This window comes from Musa acuminata, chromosome BXJ1-11 (assembly GCF_036884655.1).
Source record: "Musa acuminata AAA Group cultivar baxijiao chromosome BXJ1-11, Cavendish_Baxijiao_AAA, whole genome shotgun sequence".
NCBI classification, from domain to species: domain Eukaryota; kingdom Viridiplantae; phylum Streptophyta; class Magnoliopsida; order Zingiberales; family Musaceae; genus Musa; species Musa acuminata.
The window spans coordinates 14,219,032-14,230,521 of NC_088337.1; positions in this window are offsets into that span (position 1 = coordinate 14,219,032).

Consider the following 11,490-nt stretch of genomic DNA (forward strand, 5'->3'; position numbering starts at 1 on the left):
GCCTAGTACGTCCGTAGTCGATGAGTCAAGTGAATTATTACAAAGATAATAATTTACTGAGTTAGAAGGAGTTCTGACAGGTATAACTCACGGCCAGCTCGATATTGGGCCTAGAGGGTCACACACATATGGTAGGCATTGCGATGAGTAGAGGTTCGGAGATGAGATATCCGATGGAGCCCTTATCTTATTGGATGCAGATCCAATACCCACTAGGGGAGGACACATTAGGGTTTGACAGGGGACTCTATAAATAGGAGGGATTCAGAGCCTCAAAGGCTAAAGCCTTTGCTTGCCTTTCCTATTCTCCTCTCCCTCTCCACCTCAGAGCAGGCCTAGAGTTTTGCGGAGCATTGTCGCAACCCTGCTGTGTAGATCACCGCTAGAGAGGTGGACGCTTGACCTCCTTCACCATCTCCTAAGGATCTGCAAGGAAATAGGGATATACGATCTCCCTAGGTAACACAATCTACTCTATTCACAGTTTTAAGTTTTGTGGATTTTGCGCACAAATCTTCGCACGACGATGAACATCTCTTTGGGAATCGAGGATTTTGTTTTCTTGTTCTTCCGCTGCGCATGTGATGTCGCCCCCAAGATTTCCCAACAGTGGTATCAGAGCCAGGTTGTTCGTGCGAATGATTGGTTTTGGACTGCGTGTGTTGTGTTTAGGAAAAACTTTTGACGTCAAAATCGTTGACGCAAAAGCGATAAAGGGCAGCAACAATTGCTGCCCTTGATCTTCGTGCGTGCAGCGCAACTGCAGGCAGGTAGCACAGGGGCTACGTCTGCAGTAGTCGGCCGGCGGCCTGCTTGCAGCAGGCTTGCGTCCGACGGGGCTAGCAGCCCGCGGGTAGAGATGCCTGCGGTCGCTTCTCCCGCGGGGTGAGGCGCCTGCCGCCACTACTCCCGCGGGCGAAACCCCCCCACAAGGGCGGCCGCCCGGCGGGACAGCACCGCCTGCGGGCGTTGCCCCGCCGGCAGAATCGCCCGCGGGGGCGCGCACCTGCAGCGGCAGCGCCGCCAGCGGGCGTGCCGCCTATAGGCGAGGGCAGCGCCCTCGCCCCGTCGCACAGGCCGCCGCCACCCTGCCCTCGCCCCGCCGCACAGGCCGCCGCCAGTAGGGTGGCGGCGGTGGCAGCAGCAAAGGGAGTTTTGCCCCTCGAAATTTGAGAAATTTCAGTTTATGTCTTTTGTCCAAATTACTAAAATACCCCTATGAATTCAAAAATTTCCTATATGTCCCTGATTTCATAAAATACTAATTAATTAAAAGGTTTAGTTGATTATTATTTTTATCATTATCTTGTAGTCCTACATGATGATGATTATTTATACATGTTATGTATGATGTGTGGACGGATGATCATGGACCGTGTGATATGTGTACTTATGATTATTATTATTGAGGTCTACGAGCCTCCATTATATTTCTCGTTTATTGCCGGGCCTGCGTGCCTATGATTAAGTTGTAATCCAATGAGGAGGCGCAGCGGGAGTGTGGATGCGATAGCGGAACCCACGAGATGGATGATCGCGATGCATGAAGTGTTGAATCTCGGATTTTGATGATGAAGTCAATTGTCATTTGCTGTCTAACCTATATCAAGAGTTGCGCCGGAGTCATGACAATAATCACGTTGGGAGTTCGAGAGCTCGACGGAAGTTCGGACAGTCGTCGGAGGTTCTGCGGGAACAAATCCGAGAAGTCCATAAGCCTGCCAAAGAAGCTCGTCGGAACTCGCCAAGTGTATCGTCGCAAGTCTAGGAGTTTGCCGGAAGTCCGCAAGAGAATCACCGAGGGTTCATCGGATGATCGACGGAAGTTCGCCGGAAACTCGCCGGAAGAAGCGATTGACGCACCGGAGCAAGCTGTAGAAATTATCTTAGAATTTATCATAGTTAGCACAATGATTAAGTTGGAAATGGGAGGTGATCCCATTAGCTTAATCTTGGGGCAATTGGGCCCTTGAAAAACCCAATTTGGGCCGAATGGATCTACCCATTCGGACCCTGATTGTTGTGGGAGGTGCAACCGCCCAAGCCAGGAGGTAGCACCGCCTGGGCTAAGTCTCCCAGGGAGACTGGGCGGTGCAACTGCCCCTGCCAGGAGGTGCAACCGCCTGGGCTCAGTCTCCAAGCGAGACTGGGCGGTGCAACCTCTCTTGATAGGAGGTAGCACCGCTTGAGCTCGGTCTTCGAGCTCTGGCAGGCGGTGCAACCGCCCTAGTCAGGAGGTGCAACCGCCTGAGCTCGGTCTTCGAGCTTTGGCAGAGAGGTGCAACCGCCCCTGACAGAGGTGGCACCACCCAGAGGCTCCGTCTTCGAGCTTTGCCAGGCGGTGCAACCGCTCTAGTCAGGAGGTGCAACCGCCTGATCCCGGAATTCCGGGAATTGACAGTTTTGAGCCCCAAATTTGAACTGGGTTGGGGCCTATAAATACCCCACCCATTAAGCATTGAAAGGAGTAACTAATACTCGAAATCTTGATATCTTTCTGTGATTCTTAGAGCTCAAAATTGTTGTAAAGGCCAAAAGTTCTCCTCCCTTTGTTCTTCAAAGTTTTGAGTTGTAAAGAGAGGAGAGAAAATTTCTGTAAGGGTTGTCTCCTAAGCCCGTCAAAAGGAGTGAAACTGTAAAAGGGTGGTTGGCCTTCGCCTATTGAAAGAAGGCCTCTAGTTGACGTCGGTGACCTCGTCGGTGGAGGAAGCCAAAAGTGGAGTAGGTCAAGATTGACCAAACCACTCTAAATCTCGGTTTGCATTTACTTTGAGCATTTTATCTTTACTGCAAACCTCCTAAATAGCTACTGCCTTCTGCGCTTTTACGAACGAGTTTCTAAGTTCAGAGCTTTCCGAATCTGCGTTTAGACGTAAATCGACTTTTTTGTACGATCATTACATTTCAGTTTATGTTTACGTTTTGATTTCAATCATAACTGCAAACTGCCTTCTGCGCATTGATAAAACATATGTCAAAGTTCAGTGTCTTCAAAATTGACATTTAGACGTAAACCGGTTTTATCGTACGAACGTCGCATTTCAGTTTACGCTTGCATTCTGATTTTCATCATAAACTGCAAACTGCCTTTGTAGATTTACTTTAAGATCATCTCGCATAATCTTAAGTTAAAGTAATCTTAGAATCGGCTTTTACATCAAAATCGTTTTTATCAAACGAACGCAGCTTTCGTTCTTAATCGCTGAAATATTTCCGCTGCACTAATTCACCCCCCCCTCTTAGTGCTCTTGATCCTAACAATTGGTATCAGAGCGGGGGTTAACTCTCAAACGGATTAAAACCCAAGAGAGATGGCTTACGCCGGAAACCAAGAGGGCCATTCTATTACACGTCCACCCATGTTCAATGGGACGGACTACACCTATTGGAAGACCCGAATGAGGATCTTTCTTATTTCTATGGATTTTGAACTTTGGAATCTTTTCGAAAATGGATTTTCGAAGCCTTCTCTTCCAATGATCGATTGGAATGAATTTGAGAAGAAGGCTTTCGCTATTAATGCAAAGGCTATGAATGCCTTATTTTGTGCACTTGATAAAAACGAGTTTAACCGTGTTTCGACTTGTGAAACCGCATTTGATATTTGGCACACACTCGAAGTGACTCACGAAGGCACAAGTTGAGTGAAAGAGTCAAAAATCAATCTTCTGTTACATTCTTTCGAACTTTTCCGGATGAAGCCGAGTGAAACCATTGGCTACTTTTTTACCGGTTTCACAGATGTCGTCAACGGTCTAAAAGGACTCAGAAAAAGTTTTTCGGATTTTGAGCTCGTAAATAAGATTCTAAGATCCCTTCCTAAAAGTTGGGATCCTAAAGTCACTGCTATTCAAGAGGCAAAAGATCTGCGCAACTTTCCTCTTGAAGAACTAATCGGGTCATTAATGACCAACGAGATGACTTGTAAAGTTCATGAAGAGCAAGAAGACATCCTTCCAAAGAACAGGAAGGATATGGCACTTAAAACTTCAGAAGACCACTTGAGAGAAAACTCAAGTGATGAGGACTGTGATGATGACTTGGCACTTCTAACATGAAAATTTAAAAAGTTCATTAAAAGAAACAAGTTTAAGAATGACACAAAAAACAAACTTGAACCCAAGAAGGATCAAGTTATTTGCTACGAGTGCAAAAGGCCAAGACACTACAAGAGTGATTGTCCCCAGGTCAAAAAGAGAACATCAAAGAAGAAGGCGCTCAAAGCAACATGGGATGATTCGAGCGCGTCCGAAGAAGAGGAGTCCAACACCGAGCAAGTTGCTCATTACGCCTTAATGGCCATCGGAGAGGAGGTAACGAATTTAATAGATGCAGATTTATCTTTCGATGAATTATTAAATGCCTTCCATGACTTATTTGATGAATGCAAGATTATCAATAGAAAATACAAATTGCTAAAAAAGGAGCATGATAGTCTTACTTGTGATTTTGATAAGTTAAAAACTGAATATCATGATAGTTTAAATTCATGCATCAAATGCTATGATCTAGAAACTCTCCAAAAAGAAAACTTGCTACTTAAGGACACCTTGAAGAAATTCGAGATTGGTAGCAAGTCATTGAACATGATCCTTGCAAACAAGGGTCACATTCTCAAAAGAAGTGGAATTGGATTTGTGAGAAGTTCTCACCAAAATCCAACCACCTTCATGAAAGGCACCATCCTACATGTTCGACACCAAAACAAATGCAACTTTTGTTGCAAATTTGGACACAAGACGCATTATTGTCCATTCAGGAAAATTAGTCCAAACAAATTGGTTTGGGTTCCTAAAGGAACCATGATAAATTCTATGTAACATGATAGACAATGTAGATCCATTTGTGAGGCACCCAAAAGCAAATGGGTACCTAAAAATCATCCCTTCCTGTAAAAACATTAAAAACATAAAAATTTTAGGCTGGAGCAAGAAATAATATTCTGCTCCTTGATTCTCGATATTCATAACCCAAGATCCAAAAAGGAACTCGCAATGCTCTCTAGCCTAAATTACAGACGGAGATTATAAATTTAAAATCACAAATGCGACTTAGATACAACCTTATTTGACTTTTCAGAATTAGAAACTTATGATTCCCAAATTCACATATCCCCTGGATTTTCGAACCCATCAATTTCATCCATTCATAACCTTCGAATCTAACTCTGTATCATGAAGTGACTAAGTTTGTCATGAACTTGCAAGACTTACCAACTTGAAGAAACTATTACAAACATGTGTACGACATTGAGAGTATGCACGTTAAAAATCTATCTTGATCGTGCAAAAGTCCTTATCTTAAAATGAAAATTCTTACGTAATTATGTAAGTAAAGTTGATTGCTCTGAATGAAAATTCTCCTCAAGACAGAAAAACTCTCAGATCAGATCACACTGATCAGAACAAGTGCTCACCGCCCCAATTGGAGGTAGCACCTCCAGCTGTCACGTGTTGCAAGCGGTTGCACCGCTCCAGCCAGAGGTGCAACCGCCCGCAACTCTGCCCCTTTTTAACCCAAGCTAGGGCCGGCGGTGAAACCGACCCCAACTCACTCCCTTCCCTCCTCTGCTCTTCCAAGCCTCCTCCATCCCCATTTCTCCCATCTTAGCATCCCAAATACCCCTCATTTCGAAGCAAAGCATCAACAATCCTTCCCTCTCTTGAAGATCTCACTAAGGTACTCTCTAAGAAGCCCTTAAACTCTGTTTTTTGATTCATTTACTCTTGCTCATCACTATTGTTCTAAACAGCAGTAGTTATGGGATCTAGAAGATCCTCAAGGGACAAAGGAAAGAGGAGATTAGTAGAAGATTTTGATCTCACCCTTTTCGATTCAAAATACCATGCTGAAAAATTTTCCTCTTTCGAACCGAGGAGTGTCAATAAGGGAAAATACGTAGACTTAAATGAACTAAGAGACTTAGAGACAATCCAATGGTTTGCAAACTTAAATCTACTTCCAATTTTGCAAATTAACGAACCCATCTATCCAAGACTTATTAGATTGTTTTACAACAACATACAAGTAGATGAAGAAGAAAGAATGTCCACCTATCTTTTAGGACAACACATCTCAATTACGGATAGATTCATTTGCGACATGATAGGCATTCCCATGAAAAGTAGAGGACTTTACTTTAGAGGATCATGGGATGATGAAACTATTGGAACAACATACGTTGAAGCCCTAGGAACAATTTTTGCCAATCCAAACTTAGCATTTGTTCCTAAAAGTTATGAACATCTACTATCTACTGCCTCTAAACACTAAGGTACTTCATCATATCCTAACTAGCATCACTCTCCCTAAACAATACCATCATGATGAAGTAAGCCAATTAGAATTAGGAACTATGTATTTGATCATGAAAGGATATAACATCTGTCTTGGTTATCTTATCCAACAAAACATGTTAGAACTATCTAAGAAAGACATGATGCTCCCATATGGTGGTATAATAACTAGAATAATGAAAGCCTATGATATTCTAATACCACCGGAAGAAGAAGTAATAAAAGTAGATAGATTTAGCATAATTAATAAAAATCTACTTCACCGATTAAGATGTTTTTATAGAAACGATAACTGGGTTAGAATGCCAAGAAGAACTGATCCCCCTCAACCTGAACCAGAACCGGAAACACCAGTATTTAGGGGTACCCAATCTCCTCCGATCTGTCCCTTTGAGGAAACACATCCATTTGAGCAAACTCATACATCATCTATCGAAGATATTGGGATTCGGATGGACCGATTCGAACAAAGACAAGAACGGCTTGAATAACGACAAGATCAAATCCTATCTGAGCTGCATCAAATTCATCGTCAATTTGACTCCTTATTTAGGCACTTTAATTTTTCACCTCATGAATGAGCTTGTATGAACACAATCATCTGTTGTTATTGTAAACTCCTTATGTTACTCACCATGATGTGCTTTGACTTGATCTTTGATATGGTTACCTGATATATTTTGAGCATATGTAGAGTTGTAAACATCTATCGTGATAAATATATGCCCTGTGCCTTGTGATAAATATAAACTAAATGGTTATCTCGGATTTTATATTGAAACTAAAAGTTTTGAAAACCTTGTGCTTTGATTTCCATGATAAATATAGTTTGAAAAAGTGATATACCAATGCAGTTGATAAGTCATTGTCATTAATACTAAACATCAATTAGCTGACATGTTTTGATTTCATAAGAATAATTTGATTTCATAAGAAGAGAATTAGGAATGTTGATGTGTCCAAATAGATAAACTAGTCAAAATCATTTTTCTGACTTTATTGAATGATCAAATCACTTGATTGCCATATGTTGAAATGTTTTAATTTTTGAAAAACGGTAGCATAATCTTATCCGAATGCATGAAAGAATTCATCTCATTTTCGGATTTGCTTAACAGTTGGAATGACAAAAATCAAATACACTCTTATGAAAAATATTTTGAAATGGATTTGATAAAATGACTTTCCTCCTTCATGCACAAAGGATCATAACAAAAAAAGGAGAAGAAGTATTCAAAGCATTATACGTATCATGCCTTCCTTTATATGCTTGATAACTTGCTTATATTGTTCTCCTAGTATCACATCTACCATGCTTTTTGTTGATGACAAAGGGGGAGAAATATATGAATTGATGCTATAAACACTGATGCTATGATTATGCCATGCCTGCATCATCAAGAGATATATGAACAGATGCCATATATATAAACACTGATGCTATGATTATGCCATGCCTGCATCATCAAGAGATATATGAACAGATGCCATATATAGAAATGCAACACTTGCTAAAATATTTGAAATGTGTACATCTGCTAAAATATTTGAAATGTGTACATCATGTAATGATATCAATATCTTACTTCACAGCTTTACATGTTGATATCTTACAATATGATGAATTGCTTCAATTACCATCATTCAAAATTGTTATGTAAGAATGAATGTCAAGCCTTGACATCATCTTCAGAAATGTCACTTGAATTCTTAGGTCTCGAATTCAAGAATGACTTATCTCAAGTATGGCATGTAGACAGGGAGAGTTAAGGTTAACTCCATTATCAATTGATTGTCATCATCAAAAAGGGGGAGATTATTGAATCTCGGATTTTGATGATGAAGTCAATTGTCATTTGTTGTCTAACCTATATGTTGAGATAAGTGTACAGGATTAACTACGATGAAAGTAAGACATGCAGCAGGAGTTGCTCCGGAGTCATGACAATGATCACGTTGGGTGTTCGAGAGCTCGACGGAAGTTCGGACAGTCGTCGGAGGTTCTGCGGGAACAAATCCAAGAAGTTCATAAGCTTGCCAAAGAAGCTCGTCGGAACTCGCCAAGTGTATCATCGCAAGTCCGGGAGTTTGCCGGAAGTCCGCAGGAGAATCACCGAGGGTTCATCGGATAATCGACGGAAGTTCGCCGGAAACTCGCCGGAAGAAGCGATTGACGCACCGGAGTAAGCTGCAGAAATTGTCTTAGAATTTATCGTAGTTAGCACAATGATTAAGTTGGAAATGGGAGGTGATCCCATTAACTTAATCTTGGGGCAATTGGGCCCTTGAAAAATCCAATTTGGGCCGAATGGATCTACCCATTCGGACCCTGATTATTGTGGGAGGTGCAACCGCCCAAGCTAGGAGGTAGCACCGCTTGGGCTAAGTCTCCCAGGGAGACTGGGCGGTGCAACCACCCCAGCCAGGAGGTGCAACCGCCTGGGCTCAGTCTCCAAGCGAGAATGGGCGGTGCAACCTCTCCTGACAGGAGGTAGCACCGCTTGAGCTCGGTCTTCGAGCTCTAGCAAGCGGTGCAACCGCCCCTGTCAAGAGGTGCAACCGCCTGAGCTCGGTCTTCGAGCTCTAGCAGAGAGGTGCAACCGCCCCTGACAGAGGTGGCACCGCCCAGAGGCTCAGTCTTCGAGCTTTGCCAGGCGGTGCAACCGCTCCAGTCAGGAGGTGCAGCCGCCTGATCCCGGAATTCCGGGAATTGACAGTTTTGAGCTTCAAATTTGAACTGGGTTGGGGCCTATAAATACCCCACCCATTCAGCACTGAAAGGAGTAACTAATACTCGAAATCTTGATATCTTTCTGTGATTCTTAGAGCTCAAAATTGTTGTAAAGACCAAAAGTTCTCCTCCCTCTGTTCTTCAAAGTTTTGAGTTGTAAAGAGAGGAGAGAAAATTTCTGTAAGGGTTGTCTCCTAAGCCCATCAAAAGGAGTGAAACTGTAAAAGGGTGGTTGGCCTTCGCCTATTGAAAGAAGGCCTCTAGTTGACGTCGGTGACCTCGTCGGTGGAGGAAGCCAAAAGCGGAGTAGGTCAAGATTGACCGAACCACTCTAAATCTCGGTTTGCATTTACTTTGAGCATTTTATCTTTACTGCAAACCTCCTAAATAGCTACTGCCTTCTGCGCTTTTACGAACGAGTTTCTAAGTTCAGAGCTTTCCGAATCTGCGTTTAGACGTAAATCGACTTTTTCGTACGATCATTACATTTCAGTTTACGTTTACGTTTTGATTTCAATCATAACTGCAAACTGCCTTCTGCGCATTTATAAAACATATCTCAAAGTTTAGTATCTTCAAAATTGACATTTAGACGTAAACCGGTTTTATCGCTTAATCTTAAGTTAAAGATTAAACTGCAAACTGCCTTTGTAGATTTACTTTAACGTCATCTCGCTTAATCTTAAGTTAAAGTAATCTTAGAATCGACTTTTACATCGAAATCATTTTTATCAAACGAACGCAGCTTTCGGTTTTAATCGCTGAAATATTTCCGCTGCACTAATTCACCCCCCCCCCCCACTCTTAGTGCTCTTGATCCTAACATGAAGATGCATCAAGATGTCGACGGAACCGACGAGGACGAGATGGACAATCACAGGGCATGGAGATGCACCATTGCACACATAGATATTGATGTGAGTGATTAGGCCTACTGGCTCGGGCCTAATCACATTAGGTTGTGGTCCATGATCATCTGGTGTGATTGCTTATACACATACTAGATATGTATAAATATGTGCATGCGATGTAGATATATATTAAATATGTGTATATGTGACATGTCATATTAGGAGACCAAATCATAGAAACATCTCTCGATAATATTAAGTCGGTAAACGTGAGGCAATTAGATTGACCCACGTGGCCTTCCATCGTTATAAGTAGGAACCGACTCCCGGTGTAGGTTGAGTTGGTCGAGTCCCTCGAGACTCACCTATATCGCGATTCGCTATCTTGCTTGCGACATAGAGATGTCACCGGTGACCTGAGGGCATGGTATGCTTGGTCAAGTCCCTCAAGGGTATATCATCAAATCAGACTCATCTTATAACGAAGGTGTTGACTTAACCGAGCATCATGGTTGGTCGCGTCCCTCGAGGCCATGGTGATTCAGAGGCCGAACAGGACGGGAATCACAAGGAGTTGTGATCGGCAAGAGTTGCCTACCTTTTAGGCTTAGTGTGATTGGTCGAGTCCCTCGAGGTTACACTAAGACGAAGATTGGATCCTGATCCCCACTAGAAGTTTGCCGGAGACTTTCGTTTCACATGCTGAGGGAGTCGCGTGACTCGTTAGTAAAATAGTGGGAGCATATTAAGATAGAAGTCCATATCTTGATAATTTATTTTTTGCAAAATCTGCATGTTATTCATTTCTGCTGCATCTTTATTTTTTGGAAAATATCGCTTTCAAATCCCTTATGTGGCATTGATGTCAACCGCCTCACTGGTCCAAATTATACGGATTGGCTCCGTAACTTGAGAATTATTCTCACGGCGGAGAAAATCGTGTATGTCCTTGATACAGTGATGCCTACGCCCGAAGAAGGGGCAAGCGAGGATGAGATCGCTCGCTACATGAAGTACATTGATGACTCCACTCTTGCTCAGTGCTATATGTTGGGCTCTATGACTCCTGAGTTACAGAGACAACATGAAAAGATGGATGCCAAATCCATTCTCCTATATGTCAGTAAATTGTTTGAGGAACAGGGAAGAACTCAGCGATATGAGATATCCAAGAGTCTCTTCCGCGCTAGGATGCCTGAGGGGACACCGGTTCAGAACCATGTCTTAAAGGTGATTGAGTGGATAGAGAAACTCACAGGTCTAGGAATGGTCCTAGAGGATAACTTGTGTGTGGACATTGTGCTTCAGTCCCTACCAAATTCCTTTTCACAGTTCATAATGAATTTTAATATGAACAAGCTTGAGGTGACTCTCCCAGAGCTCCTCAATATGTTGAGGGAGGCAGAGAGTACTATTAAGAAAGAGAAGCCAATTCTCTATACTGGTGAGACCAGAAAGAAAAGGAAAGCAGAAAGGTCCCTTAAGAAGGGAAAGGGCAAGGGCAAACCAGGTAAAGCAAAGGTTGCTAAGAAAGACCCAGCAAAGGACAAAGGCCAGTGCTTCCACTGTGGTAAAGATGGGCACTGGAAGAGGAACTGCAAAGAGTACCTTG